Raw genomic sequence first — 15,901 nt, 5'->3', positions numbered from 1 at the left:
TAAACCGTGGCTTCGGAAAAACTCGGTTTATAAATTTTGAATCATTCTGAGCTTCTTAGGAGAACGCTTTTCCAGCGTTACCTATGTCAAAATCAATGAATGAAATTCTACAATTTTGTAGCACTTCATCGAAGAATACAAAACAAATATGTGTCCAGCATGTCAGTCTACACAATTTCCCATGACAAAATCCTCTTGCCCCCTGAGACATAGTTATTTGTGACTGGGGTAGTACAACAGAAAGGAGATTTAAGAACAGAGAACCAGAAAAATAAAGAGATTGAAGAAACTTTGGCAAGCAAAGAAAATGACAATCATTTGGGGGAGGGGGGGTACGGAAAAACAAATCCAGACTTAGGTGAGGATAGCCTTTATTTGAAAAGACTGTTGTTAAAAAAAAAGATACAAATGATATTATTTACAAAACAGAAACAAACTCACAGACATAGAAAAATAAAATTTATGATTACTAATGGAAGAAGGGGTAGAGGGAGGGATAAATTAGGAGTGTGGGATTAGCAGATACATACTACTGTATATAAAAGAGATAAACTACAAGGACTTACTGTATTGCACGGGGAACTATATTGAGTAGCTTGTAATAACCTATAAATTAATTACTTCGCTGTACACCAGAAACTAACACAACATTGTAAAATCAACTATACTTCAATAAAAAATTTTAAAAGATACATGAAAAAATGCTATTACAATAAGGAGAACACTCCAACTATCAGATCTAGAACCTTCGCACCAGGCAGAAAGGGAAGAACGAGGTGTGGGAGTGTGGGATGGCCAGGCAGTAGGACCAGGTAGCTGAACAGGAAATGTCTTTCTTGGTGGCCAGTTCTGGGATAGACAGATGGGTAAGGGAGGTTGTTCCCCCTTCCATGCTTGGTGAGTCTCCTGATAGCTGTTTAAACTCAAGGATGGTCCAGAGTTCAAGGCAAGACACCTAAATAAAATTTGGTCAGGTGAATTTCCACATTATCACAGTGAAAGAAAGTAAGCCCACTGCAGCAAGAAGAATTTTTCAAGAACTGTCAGTGTTTAGCCAGCAGTGATTCCAAGAAAGGGTTTTTCTCATATGTCAACAATAGCTGTAGCTCTTTAAGCCAAAATGATTCCAAAGTGAAAGTGGTAAATGTTACAAGTAAGGATGAGAACTCCTAATTTTCTTCAATTCTGAGCTTACCAATCATCTCTGCGTTTGGACTCCTTGTACCTTTCTACCACACAACTTGCTGATATGACGTACTGGTTCAGAAATATTTACCTTTCTAAAATGTAAAAAAAAAAAAGAAAGAAAAGAAAAAAGATGCTTTGGCTTCTGATTCACATAGCGATGGGATAGAGGTGCAGATTGGTAATTGGCCTTACCCAAAAGGAAGGTAAACTTCCTCATCTCTTTTTGAGGGGAGAGAGAGTTACTCTTGAAGCAAGACTCCCATTGAAGCTGGGCTCCTTCCTACTCTCCCACAGAGACTGGGACGTGGAGGTCCCGTCTTCCCTGATGCTCACATTTCAGAGATTCGGTTCAAGTGCTGGAGAAAGACATCCCTGGCCTGCAGAGCCTGCAAAGGCTTTTTAAAAGGTCTACATCTCACAGAGACAGATAGAGGACTTACAATTCCAAGTTTTCTGAAGTAAATGCTCTAAGAAAAGGGAGGCCAGGGGCCTAGAGAGTCAAGAAGAATCCTGTCTGAAGTTCAGTCAAGTGAGGACAGTGTGAAGGCCTTCTTGGTCACAAGGCAATGAATTGATATTTAAATAACAGCTCAAAAGTTAAGGCTCATCCAGGAGCTTAATCCACTGGAGTCCAGACTCATGAAAACACCCACCTAGAAGCATTGAGCATTTCTTACCCTTATGAAAAGCCAAGCAGCTCATTGTGAAAATAACCCTTCTGCTAGCAACCACCTATGTAAGAGGCCGTCAAAGTCTCTTGAAGAGAGTCTCTGATCACACCTTCCTCCTCACCAAAACCACAAAACTCCTGGAGGAGGAGCCAGCAGGCTTTTAATAAGCAATTTTCAACAAAGATTAGAATTGAAGGTCAGGCTTTCTACCCATGTTCTTCTGTTTAATTGGTTTGGAGGTTGTGTCCACTTTTCAAATGAAGGTCTAACATGATCTTGTACTTTCTTTTTCTCTCTCTCAAATCTAGAATTGCATTTCTAAAATTCATGGAGAATTGTGTATAGAGACTGAAAGATAATTTTATGTAGTAATTATGTTGTGCTTTATTCTGAAGTGAACTTGAGGTGGTTTACAAATATATATACACACACACACATATAAATATATTTATTTCAGCAAATATTTAGAGCCAGCTGCAGCAGTAGACACTGTGTTAGGAGGTGGTGATGAAACAGTGAGTAAAACATGGTCCCTAGTTTCAAAGGATTTAGTATCTTTGGGGACACACAGACCAACAAGCAGAATTAGAATAATTTAATGTTTTATGGGGAAAAGAAAGATGAGTGTGCTGTGGAAAGACTTGGAAATGGCATTGAGACATAAGTGAAAAAAGAAAACTGAGGAAAAACAATCAAGGTGACACAGAGGCTAACTTAACACCCAAAATGTATGCCTCAACATTCTAGATTCTTCTCTGGAGCGGCCACAAGAGATGGCTTCTTAGCAACCAATGCAGATATAGAGACTGTAATTAGTTGCGGAGTTCACAGTGTCCCTATGATGAAAGCTAACACTTCCTCCATAGAAGCTGAAGACCCAGAGTTGCATCCCATGAACCCTCATGCTGTGCTACGTGATAAATTCCTTATCAATGGCCTCCTTGTAAATTCCCTGAGCTTTACAGAAGATAATTGTCATGTCTCTTCTTGAAGTGTCACGTGATGGTTCATTTATATCTCAACTCAACCAGACCACAGTATTCAGTCAAACACCTGCTTACATGTGACTGTGAAGTATTTTTTGGATGAGATTAAACTTGAAATCAGTAGACTTTGACTAAAGCAGATACCCTCTATAGTATAGGTGGGCCTTATAAAATCAGTGGAAGACCTTGAGATAAAAAGACTGAGGTTTCCCAGTGCAGAAGGGGTTCTTCCCCCAGATGCCCTCAGACTAGAATTGCAACATCAACTCCTCCAGGGTCTCCAGTTGCTGGTCTGCCCCACAGATTTCAGACTCACCAGCCCCCACAATCACATGAATCGATTTCTTAAAATAAGTCTTTCTAAAAAAACATTATACACACTCTATTGTTTCTCTTTCATTAGCGAATCCTCATACGAGTAAATATTTAACCCCCAAGTACAATCACCAAAACCAGTTTTACAGAGTCAAAACATTGTGCTAACAAGGACAAAGCTCTCCTAGGCTGAATCCAAAAATAAAAGACCACCCAATCTACTTCAAGAAATCACCCATGAGTATGATTTTCCAAAACAGAGGTTTTAATAATAATCATAATCTCTTTCTGAGTGCTTACGAATTCTTTATGTATTTGGAATACATAAAGTAAATATTCATTTAATTCTTAAAATTAATCTAAAAGGCAAGTTCTACCATTATTCCCATTTTACAGTAAAGAAACTGAGAGCCATGACATCTCCAACACCACACAGGGCAGTAAATAGCAGATCCAGGAGACTCATCCTCATAATTCAGCCCCAGAGTCTAAGCTCCCGATGATTCTGCTGAAAACTGGATAATTTTCAGATAGTAGAAAGTTCAAGGCTAAACTCATACTTTGGATGAATGAAGGGCAGATGGGCAGAATCAAGCAGAGAGACATGGGTATTCAGAAGACTGCCCCCTTCAACACAGAAGGATGCTGAGAAAGAACAGCCCAGAGCTTCCCCAGAACACAAGACCTGGTTTGGTTTCACAGGAGGGCACGTGAGAGACCGAGATCCCAGAGTTTGATGTCAAAGTAACTTTTGCTTAGAGGCCAGTATCATCAGGCTGCTAAAGCAGATCATGTTCATAGATAGATAGACAGACAGATAGACACCATCTGAGCCTTTAATAAGAACTGTTGAGTCCACGTCCAGTGATTCTCATGTTTGAGCCTGAGCAGGTGGAGGAAGGGATTTGGTCCCCGGTTTTCACGTAGCTGCTCCTTGCTCATCTCCTCACTGGAGGAGAGGGAAACAGAGCCCTGGAAACAACTGATTGGCCCTTCTTTCACCACCTAATCTTGCCAGTGGCCCAAAGATCAGGGAAGCAGAATAAAGAAGTAAGTGAATTCCTGGCAAAGCCTCTTCATCCCTGAGTCCTGCCAACTCATCACCTCAGCAGACAGACTGCTGACAAAGAGAGGTGTTCCCACCACTCACTCTGAGCAAACAGCCTCCACCGTGTGACCATCACGAGGAGGACTTTTCTTTACTCGTGTTGTAGGACCTGGGCATAGAGCTAGCTTTCGGGCAGCGTTCCCTTTCCTTTCACTTCCAGACATCTGTAGATCCAACCTCCAGACAGACCAGCCACGTCAAATGGCTCATCCCATGGGAGATTTTGGGTAAAGCACTTTCTTTGCACAATTTCACTCTCGGTCATTTATCCAATGGGTAAGAGCTGGACCTGCTTTTCTCCGCGGAGCCAGGTGCAGATAGAAAGCATACCACTCATCATGCTTTGGACTGAGGCTCTCCACGGGAGTCGGGGGGGAGGGCGCACAGCTCAGATGGTAGAGCACATGCTGAGCACGCTGGAGGTAGCTGGTTCAATTCCCAGTACCTCCATTTGAAAAAAGGGGGGAGGGGAAGAAAAGAAAGAAAAAGAAATGAAAATGAAATGAATTTAGGTGCTCCAATCAGTTTCAGGGTTCTCCAGCTTTACCAACCCGTGTCCTCATTTGCTGGGAGGCTCACTGGCCAGGCTGTAAGAGAGAGAGGAAACACCAAGGCGTGTGTGAAACTGTTCAGGGCTGGCTGTCATGCTGAGACGGTGCTTGGGCTGAAGCAGCATTCTCAGCGTGGGCCTAGTGCTCCCCTCTGTCCCTGCCAAGTTTGGCGGCAAAGTAGAGAGAGCATCACAGAATTCCATTTGGTGGCCTCCTGAACAGGCACCGAGGATTTGTCCTCATCACAGTCCCTTTAATGGTGCAGATCATCTACCCGGTGGCAAAGGAAAACTTCATCACGATGGTATAAAAGAGCATCACACGCTACAGATTATTTTGTGCAGTTTTTAAAGGTAATTCTCTAAGTGCTATTTTGGAGCAACCAAAAAACTGTTAGTAACCGCGTCCCGTCCAGGTACCTCAGGAGCCCAAGCAGAGACCCTTCCCGGGACACGGCAGAGCTGAGGGTGCACATCTTCCTGTTGACAGTGACATTATGACAACCGTGTGTTTATAGAGCAAGATTCTAGCCCTTGTTCATAATTTCCAACGCTTCACTTTGCTACAGCTGTTCAGGGACCTTCCTGACCCTGTTTCAATTAGTATAATTAACTTCCAGTGTTATCATTCTAGCATGGAAGATTTTTTTCCCCCCAAATTTATCATTTGACACTCAAAGAGAATAATCTCTAAAAATGATTTCATTATTCAAAGGAATCATCTTGCTGCCTTTAACTGCGCATCCAAGAGAAGCTGGTAGGCACTCACAGGCATCTGCCTCATTGCATTTCATACTCTTGCAAAATGGTATACGTTCATATACTCCTTGGCTAGGAAGATTTTCTGCTGTTAAAAAATTTATGAAAAACCAAATGGAAAGAAGACTTGAAAAAATAGAAATCAGAGAATGAACATCGATTTGCCAGTGTTTTTCGGCAACACTTGGATTAAAATCAGGACCATTATTTTTAGGGGCTGGTGGATGAGGAAGGGGAGAGTGGAAGGAGGGGCGAGGTAGGAAGACAAAGAGAGATGATCAGGTTGAGAACTGACAGCTAAGTTAAGAGAAATAGAAAAGGCATAGGTATGAAGCATGTAAGACTCATGGGAATCACAAGGCAGCTGGTCTTTGGGGAAAACACTGTGCAAACAGAGAGACCAAGAAGCACTGTTGGTGTCATGAATGGGAAGGCAGGGCAGGTGGTAAGAGGAGAAGGCAGCGGCAGGTGATGGGGATGCAGGGGACATGCTGAGACGTTGAGAGGGATGTCCAGCCACAGGGACCTTTGTGAAGACCGCGGCCCAGGGACCTGCAGCTGTGTGCCAGTTGTTGCCATGAACAACGAACAAATCTTCTTAATTTCTTTTCCAACACAGGTTTTTTTTTAGCTATGTTGTCTAAGGGAAATTAGTTCTCTAGTAAACAGTATAAACTCACTGTGCAAATGTAATAACAGCACCACAGAAGTCTCATATTTAGAGAAACGAATGTGGTTTTTCATCTGCTTGAAGTCCATTTTTATCTTTCGCCAAAGTACTGGTCAAGATTAAGAATGAGATTTTTAACTTCAGGAAGTCATTCAACCTCAGCTACAGCTGATTATAACAACAACCACTAACTACTATTCCCAGTGGCCCAAAAGAACAATTGTTTTGATTACTAATGCATGAGAGATGGAAACAAAAATCTGCCAGACAAGAATATGTGTCAGAGGAGGAAACGAATAACAGCAAGACAGGAGGGGCAGTGTATATGAACATAATGATTCCCAGTTCTGTAGAAGGTGGGACAGCCAAGTAGATCTAGTAATAACTTTACTTCTTGGCGGAAAGTGTGTTGAATCTGGTGACATTTTAAGGTCTGCTCCAACTTAGAGAGTCTACAATTCCAATGAGGGATTTTGACCCATAAAATTTATGAACACTGCAATGAGTCATATTAGCCAAATATAGAAAGATCATATTGGGGAAATGTTTGTCAGTCAAGAAAGAGGCCATGTGATTCTTTTCAGCCCTGGCTGAACTTTCAGGAACGTAAATCTCCATGGAGTGCCATCTCCTGACCAGCCCAGGGTTTATAAGGAAGATAAAAGTGTCCCCTGCTGGTGTCCCAAGGGAGAAGTTCATGGTGCATGCCTCATTTTACTGTTTGACAAGGCCCTTGAGAATGTATAGCTTTTTAAAAAATTTTAGTACCTTTTTGTTTTTAATGAAACAAAACACTTTGTTTTAATGCTCCCAAACTCTCCTAAAAGAAAAAAAGAAGAAAGTTAGCTCTTTAAGACCATTTCACACACCGTCACATCACAGGGAACAGCTGTTTGGGTAACGCAATCCAGTGACATAATCTTCTAGGAGAGGTGCTATGAAAATGTCTTCTTTCTTCAGAGAGAGTAAGAAGAGATTGAAATATACGATAAGACTGGCCTGACCCCATGTAAATACCCACCAGCAGCAATGATTGACTCCTTTTTCTGAGAATGAAGAAATCTTTTTCTCTTCTAATCAGGATAACAAATGCAGTTAAGAACTAAGTTATTAAAAAGTAGATTACCAGGCAGCCGACTCGTTTCCTGATGTAATCAGCAGAGCTGAAAGTGTGGTTGGGGACATCCGCAAAGCAGAATTGGAAGTGACAGAAAGCCACCACTTGCCAATACTGGTTGGTGACAGGGAACAGACCCTTGTGAGGTGTAGCCATGTATTTCCTCTGCCTTATCGCTAAGAGGCTTTTTCTCTATTTGATTACAAGCAGAATCCGACTTCTCAAATCCATTTTTCTAATGCCAAGTGGTGTTCAGTTAAGGGATTTTTTTCACCTAGTTGATTCCTGGTGAGTTGACCCTGTTTAACCTGACTGACTTCTCCTCTGCAAAGCTTGAAGGCTCAAAGGGGCATAGCAGCTATTGTCCAATCTTTCCTGACCCTGGGCACTACTCTGTCTACCACCCCAAGTCTGGGAACATTCTAGAAAAGCTTCTCTAGGGCAGTGACTAACCCTAAGACCCCCCCACACACAATAGAATATTTGCAAACCCTGCAGCAATAATCTTTGCTTTGTTGACCTCAGAGTCTGATCTATTATTTCTGAAAGAAACACAAATGATCTCTTATTTTTCAGAAAAGAACACTGTACAAAAAGAAAAATTTGCCGACTGTTTATTTGAAAATACATCTGTAGGTAGGCTGATGGGGCCTTGAACTGCTAAAGTAATGCGGAGAATTTCTTCCAGTTACTGTCCCACAGGGAGAGCTACTGATGACCTTGAAAAATGTTACCTAACCACATAATAATTTTTTAAAAAGAGGTCCATAAAAGTTATTGGAATAACTTCAATAGTTCTCCTTCCCAGTAAAAGAAAACTAGCACTGTAATTACCTGACATCTAGATCTTTCTAGAACACTTCAGCAGATTTTCAGGGAATAAAATTTGCTTATCCTAAATTATGTTTTTAAGTTTGCAGAAAAGACAGGTATCTGAATTATTTAAATTGTTATAACATTTCGAGCAAAGCTTGTGTTCAGATACAGCATCCGCCTATAACATCACTTGCCAACAACACCAAACATGTGAATATGGGTTACTGTTGTCACAAAGCAACTGAGGTTTCCAGCAAGATGTTCAGGGAGGTGTGACCCTCACAGACTTGTCTTCACAGTGGCACATTGCGTCAATCAAAACGTTGAAGTTAGAGTTTCATAGAGATGGTTTCACCACAGTTTTATAATTGATGTAGCCCCCAATTTAATTCTCCAATTTCCAAAAGAAAATAAACATGTTAGTTAAAAATTTTAAATGCTGGCTGTTACCAAGTCCATACTTGTACTGCTTGCTGAACAACAGGCCAATAAATTGAGAGATGAGTGTTGGGGCAAGGGATTACATCTATATTCAGAAAGCTGGCAGACAGAGAAGATGGGAAACTAATGTCCTGGAGAATCATCTTCTCCAAGTCAGAATTCAGACTCTTTTTATACTAAAATGGGGAGGCAGTATGGTTGGTTGTTGCAAACTTCTTGGTGTCAGAATCCTTTGTTCTTCCAGCTGTCCATGTAGGTCAGGTCATGGTGCCCCTGCAAACCTCCAACAAGACAAATTTTATTTTCTATTCTGCAACTTTTTATCTCTATGTGAATGGGAAAGTGGTAATATCTTTAAAGATCAGAGCCTTGAGAATAGGCTCTCCTGTGTATTTCAGGCTATAAGCAATATTTTTTTACAAAAGGTGCAGAACCAACATGACTAAGCCCAGGAAACAGAGCACAGGGTTAGAGCTAAAGGAACAGATCCAATATGGAGTCAGATGTGTTCTCCCCTGTTACAGCGGTACAACATATTGTAGAAAGAAAAGCGGCCCATAGTACGTGTCCCACCTTCCTCTCATCATCACTCAAGTATTTGAAAACATAAAATAAGGTAAACAGGCCAATAAGAAAACTGCTTCTAAATCATTACCTACTACAGAAGGAGAGATATTGAAGAAAACAACTGAAGGATAATTAAAGGTGAAAAAAAGTTTTTGACCCTTTGGTTCAGATTCTTGCTTTGCTTTAGCCATGGAGCTCATGCTCCCCTGTGTTCTGGGAGTTTGGTCCACCTGCAGCCGTACAGACCCTCCACCTGTGGCTGCCAGAATGATGGGACTTGGGTCATGATACTGCTATGTACACAAACCATTTTCTTAAAAATGAACAAGCTCACCTTATGCCTAGAGGACCTGAAAGTACCCCTCCCTATGTGGTTTGGTGCAGCCACTATGGAAAACAGTATAGAGATTCCTCAAAAGACTGAAAATAGACTCGCCGTATCATCCAGCAACCCCACTCCTGAGCATATATCCAGAAGGAACTCTAACTTGAAAAGGCACGTGCACCCAAATGTTCACAGCAGTGCTATTTACAACAGCCAAGACATGGAAGCACCTAAATGTGCATCAACAGATGACTGGATAAAGAAGCTGTGATGTATTTATACAATGAAATACCACTCAGCCATAAAAAAGAATAAAATAATGCCATTTACAGCAACATGGATGGACCTGGGGACTGTCATTCTAAGTGAAGTAAGCCAGAAAGAGAAAGAAAAATGCCCTATGATATCGCTCATATGTGGAATCTTAAAAAAAAAAAAAAGACACAAATGAACTTATTTACAAAACAGATTCACAGACATAGAAAATAAATTTATGGTTATCAAAAGGGAAAGGAAGAGGGATAAATTAGGAGTTTGGGATTAGCAGATATGAACTACTATATATAAAACAGATAAACAACAAGGACCAACTATAGCATAGGGAATTACACTCAATAACTTATAATAACCTATAATGAAAAACAATATATACGTGTGTGTGTGTATGTATATATATATATATATATATATATATATATATATATATATATAACTGAATCACTATGCTATACACCAGAGACTAAAACAACATTTTAAATTAACTATACTTCAGTTAAAAAAAAAAAGAATTCTGTCCTCATCTCCTTCCCATGCTCAGGACCCCCTCCCCTCCCTCTGTTCTCTCCCCAACAACTCCTACCGCAATGCACATATTATGTAATTTACTTGCTTGGCAGAGTTACTGTGTTTTGTCTGTGCCTCCCAATCAGAAGGAAAAGAAGTCGCTGCAGGCAAGGAGTTTCATCTATTTTACACACTAACGTATACTGACTGTGGACCAGTGTGGGGCTTACAGGAGGGGCTCAGGGCAGGATGTGTTGAATATATGTTTGAATTAGAAGCAGAAAAGGGTGAGGTGTAGGGGTAAGAGTCTGCTGTTTCTCATAAGAACCCTTATAGAACCCTTTGACTTGCAATGTGTGTGGACGAATTTAAAAAAAAGAAAGACGGTTTCATAGAAGGAAATATGAAATAGTGTCAGACCTGGTAGAAAACAGAGAACATGGAAGTGGGAGTTGTGAGAGGAAAAAGGAGGGCAGAAGAAGGGCTGAAAGGAGGAGTCAGGAGGGGTCTGAGAAAGGCAGCAAGGACATGGCTGGAGCAGCCGGAAGGTCACAGTCAGAGGGAGGTTTGATGGAGGCTTCCCTGGAGACAGAGCAGAGGCTACAGCGTGGCTGCTGGCCTTCACGGGCACTGGATTTCGGCCACTCCCACCCACTTGGCCAAGTATTCTTGGTAGGAAAAATCTTGTAAAAATCACAACTGAGGAAGGTATTTTCTCCTTTAGAATAACACTTGTAAATACAGGGGATTTGTTATCTCGCTCTTCTTTACTAGTGCTCTTTTAAATTCTCTGTAATAGGAAAAGATCCAGCCCATGAAACTTACCCCAAGGTCATTTTTATTTTTGACTCTATTTGTTGAATCACAGTGAAATTGGAGGGTGGAGGGTACAGCTCAGTGGTAGAGCACATGCTTAGGATGCATGAGGTCCTGGGTTCAATCCCCAGTACCTCCAGTTAAAAAATTAAGTGCAATTAAATTAAATTAAATTAAAAGTCTATCCTCAATAAATGATATCTCCAATGAGTAGAATGCAAATTCAGGAAAGCTAATATGGCAAAGATAGCTGATTGCCTGCCAGATCTGCCAGAAATTCCTTTTCCTTTACTTTCTTAAACAAAGTCTAGATTTTTAATTGGTCATAGTGTTAACCACTTAAATGGTTACATGTCCCAGCCTCTCTTGCAGCTACATGTGGCCGTGTGATGTGAGTAGGAGTACTGTATTACATGGGGCTTCTAGAAAGTTTCATTAGAAGAAAGGGTTGCCCTTCCTTGCTCCTTCTTGCTGGCAGTCATGCAAATATGAAGGCTGTCCCTGGCTGCACCATGGGCTGTGAGACCAAACACTAAGCATAAAGAAACAGCAGGAGAGAAGGTGGTTGGGCCCCTGACAAATCTTGAGCCCCCATAAGAGTTCTTGCTGCCACTGGACTTCTTTTACTTGTAAGAAATAGACATGCCCAGATATTTAAGCATTATTTTGATGGGCTTTGAGTATAGGCATTTAGATCTAGTCCTAATGAGCTTACGATTATGACCTGAGAAGAAATGACAGCACAGGTAAAATCCAGGTGAGGCTTGAAGCTAAGGAGAGATGATGGAAATTGATAGTTTAACAGAGTAATGTTCTAAAAGAACATTACATAAAATAGATTCAAAGAAGGAATCTGTTCTCTAAAACTAATCAGCTTTGGAGAATTACATTTAATATAGGTAGAACAAGTAACTTTTTGTGTTACATGTCCTATTTCATTTGTTTTCCGAAACGTTTAAGATCTGAATTTCTCCTAACATTTTCTTTTTCATAGCATAGAGTCAAGATAGCTTTTAGGATGAACGAGAAAATTCAGAATTTAGATTTCACAAGAAGAGAGGCAAGAAGATGGTAACAGAGCACCAAGCCCTCCAGATGGAAACAAGGCTCAGGGAACAGATGAATAATGCAGAGAAATGCTGAACTTAGAGCCTCCAGGTGGATTCACTGATGGATAATGGGGATGTGCTGGGGTGAGACTGGGCAAACATCCTAGGAATTCCAAGAACTTGGAACTTGGTTACATCAGTAACCTTAACCTCCAGCTCCAGTGGAATTCTAGAATAGGTTATTCAATGAATGGTTTATGAGCATCTTAGAAAAAAAAGAGGGAGTGGATTTGATAATCCCCAAGCATCAGTGAGGATGCTGCACATTCCTCCTCTCACCTGCCTGTTTTGCTCTTCCCTCTGTGTTGTTGTTGTTACCAGAATCCCCTCCTGTCTCTCTCTGCTGCCTCTCCATTTTCCTCCTTGTTACAGAATCCAAATTCTTTCTACTTTTCACATGGTATGCCAATAAATCAGGAGACAAGATGCTGGGGCAAGGAATAACAACTTTATTGGAAAGCTAGCAGATAGAGATGATGGGGGACTAGTGTCCTAAGGAAGCATGTTTCCCAAGTCAGAATTCAGGCTTGTTTTATACAAAAAAAGGGGAAGGGGTGTGGTTGGTTGTTGCAAACTTCTTGGTGTTGGAATCCTTCGTTCCTGCAGCTGTCCATGTAGGTCAGGTCACGGTGTCCCTGTAAACCCCCAACAAGACAAATGTTATTCTCTGTTCTGCAACTTTTTATCTCTGTATGACTGGAAAAGTGTTATACTCTTAAAGGTCAGGGCTTGGAGAATGGGCTACCTTGTCTGTTTCAGGCTCTAGGCAACATTCTTTCACAAAAGGTGCAGAACCAGCATGGCTGAGCCCAGGAAACAGAGCCCAGGGTTAGAGCCAAAGGAGCAGGTCTCATACGGAGTCAGACGCGTTCTTCCCTAGTACACCCTCAGGTTGTCTCATTCCTGGCTCTACTACGACTATTCAAGGGCAGCCAAGAAGATGGTGAAACTCCACAAGGGGCACGAGGTAGTGAAATGGTTTAATACAATTATGCAGGAAGCATTGTAACATGTAAATCTCAGGCCAGTGGGGGTAAGTATTTTCAACTTGAACACAGGTGGGAAGTTAGTCCGCCTATGGAAAGAAGAGGGAACACTTTCTTGGTTACCTATTCAGTATTCCTTAGCCCTCCGGTCTTTCTTCCTCCCTTTGGAAATGAACCCCAAGCTCACAAGAGCAAACTAAAGAGGAAATGGTCAAGCTGGAGGGGTGGGGAGAGCAGACCCGTCCTGGGGGAAAGGAAGCAATTCCAGGAGGAAGTAGCAACTGAAAGCTTATATGTAATGTACGGCATGTAACATAAAGAACCTCTGAGCAGCGTAACAGCTCTGTTCTAAAACTGAAATCTGAGCAACTACAAATGAATGTGTGGGCAGGAAGCACTTTCTGGTATGGGACAAAAACAGCATGGAATATAGAACAAGACCAGCAGAACCTGAAGGAAAAGGGATAATTATCCTCGCTCCATCCAGCTGAAGATTTTCACCAGTCTCACAATGAAAAAGATTTCGACTTGGATGTGGTTGAGTGCCACTGTTTCTTATTTACAGATTTCCCATTATTGGGTTGAATTTAACCTTATGTAGTCCTAATTTCCTAGTGTGGGGTCTGCTATTTTCAGCTCAGTCTTCTATTATCTTCTTAGAATTCTAAAGAAAGACCCCCAGTAGGTATTATTCTAGGTGGAAACATCTGAATAAATTAGACCTCCCCATGCTAACTGGGGTTAAGATTCTGCTGCCAAGAGTGTCATAGGGAAGAACAAACCTGACTCCATATTGGATCTGTTCCTTTGGCTTTGTGCTCTGTTTCTGGGGCTCAGTCATGCTGGTTCTGCACCTTTTGTTAAAAAATGCTGCCTAGAGCCTGAAACATACAGGACAGCCCATTCTCAAGGCTCTGACCTTTGAGGCTATTAACACTTTTCCATTCACATAGAGATAGAAAGTCATAGAATAGAGAATAACACTTGTTTTGTTGGAGGTTTACCAGGACATCATGGCCTGACCTACATGGACAGCTGCAGGAACAAAGGATTCCAACATCAAGGAGTTTGCAACAACCAGCCACACCCTCTCCCCTTCTTAGTATAAAAGGAGCCTGAATTCTGGCTGGGGGAAGATGGTTCTTCAGGGCTGTATTCCTCCAGCTCCTCTGTCTTCCAGCTTTCCAAATAAAGTTGTAATCCCTCGCCCCAACACCTTCGTCTACCAATTTATTGCCCTACCATGCAGCAAGCTGAACCGGTTTGGACTCAGCAACAGGAGTGAGTAAGCCAGGTAAAGAGTACAGCTTCTAGAATGTTGCCTTCATCAGGCTTCTCCAGGTTGCTGCTGGTCAAGATGGAGTCCACTGAGAGGCCACGCCATCCCCATTCCGGACTCCTGACTGCCGTCCTGTTGCCTGCCTACTACACTTTGCTGTTGCAGACACACAAGGGAACAGGATTGAACACCTTGTCTTTCCCAGCACTGTCTGCTACCTTAGTCAGTGGTACGGTCCTCTGCATCCATCCCAGCTAATCAAGCCAGATGCCGGGAGCGAGCCAGCATCCCTCTCTGCCCACCTCCCTCCCCACACCCCATTTCTATCAGCCTCCAAGCCTCTATCGATACCACCTTCAGATTTCTCTCCTTTCAGTCAGTTCCATTATCTCCTCTCCCTCTGCCGCTGCCCTGGTTCAGTCTCCTATCCATTCTTGTCTGTATTTATCTTCCTAAAACAAAAAATCTAATTATTTCACAGCAATACTTTAGAAAACCTTCTACAGTTCCATTCTGCCTACTGGATGAAGGCCAGCCCTTTAACAAGGCTCTTAAAGCCCTTAAGAATTGAGTTATCTCCCAGCCTCTCTCACTCCCTCGGTCTCTCCCTCCCTCCTTTCACAGAGAGAAAACACACACACACAAACACACACACACACACACTCTCACACTCACACAAGCCTCCCTATACTAGAATCACCAAAGGCTAAGTTTTCCAAATATAAATAACAAACATTGCGCCACCCCCTCCCCACTCAGAGCCCCAGGATTTCCCTGTGGGTGTGGAGTTACTGAGCTACTGTCTACAAACACCAGTAATATCACTACTGGTTCCCAGGCCCAGCTCTAGTATCACCACCACCGAGAAGTCTTCCCTGATTCCTGATGGCTATATTAATACTTTCCTCCTTTTTATTTTGACAATACTTTAATGGCAATCCTGACTTGGTTCTTTTCCGAATGCCTGCAGTGGACCAAGACTGTTTAGAGCCTCCAGGATTCAGACCTGGAAGGAATAACGAAGGTCTGAGGCCAAGCTGTTGGGTGGGGGTGTTGGTGGTTGGACAGGACACTCCAGGAGTGTCACTCAGAGGGTGAGGAGGAGTGAGGGGTTGAGGTGGAGGAGAAAGAGAGAAAGAATTTCCAGTGGTTTGGTTCTTTGGCTTCTGTTCCACCACATTCAGTATTTTATCAATGGCCTTGACAAAGACAGAGAGGACACAGCAAACAATTCAGCAGTTGATAGAAAACAGGGGACGTGCCGAAGACAGCACAACACAGACTAAGAATAAAATATATATTAGTAGGTTTGATTTCCAAGCTAACACAGTGGAATATACAGGGATAATTTGAAGGTATACACTTCATATTCAAAACACTGCACAAGGACAGGTGCTATGGGAGGGGTGGGGGCT

At 42.0% G+C, this 15,901-nt stretch overlaps 1 non-coding gene across 1 annotated transcript; it reads left to right on the top strand.

The window, feature by feature from the left end:
* Positions 1 to 11,179: 11,179 nt before the first annotated feature.
* Positions 11,180 to 11,251, top strand: TRNAP-AGG. The gene has a single exon. It is a non-coding gene; the product is annotated as a tRNA-Pro (tRNA).
* Positions 11,252 to 15,901: the final 4,650 nt, after the last annotated feature.

The sequence above is a fragment of the Camelus ferus genome, chromosome 8 (assembly GCF_009834535.1).
Source record: "Camelus ferus isolate YT-003-E chromosome 8, BCGSAC_Cfer_1.0, whole genome shotgun sequence".
Taxonomy (NCBI): domain Eukaryota; kingdom Metazoa; phylum Chordata; class Mammalia; order Artiodactyla; family Camelidae; genus Camelus; species Camelus ferus.
This window is presented reverse-complemented; position numbering and strand designations above follow the sequence as displayed.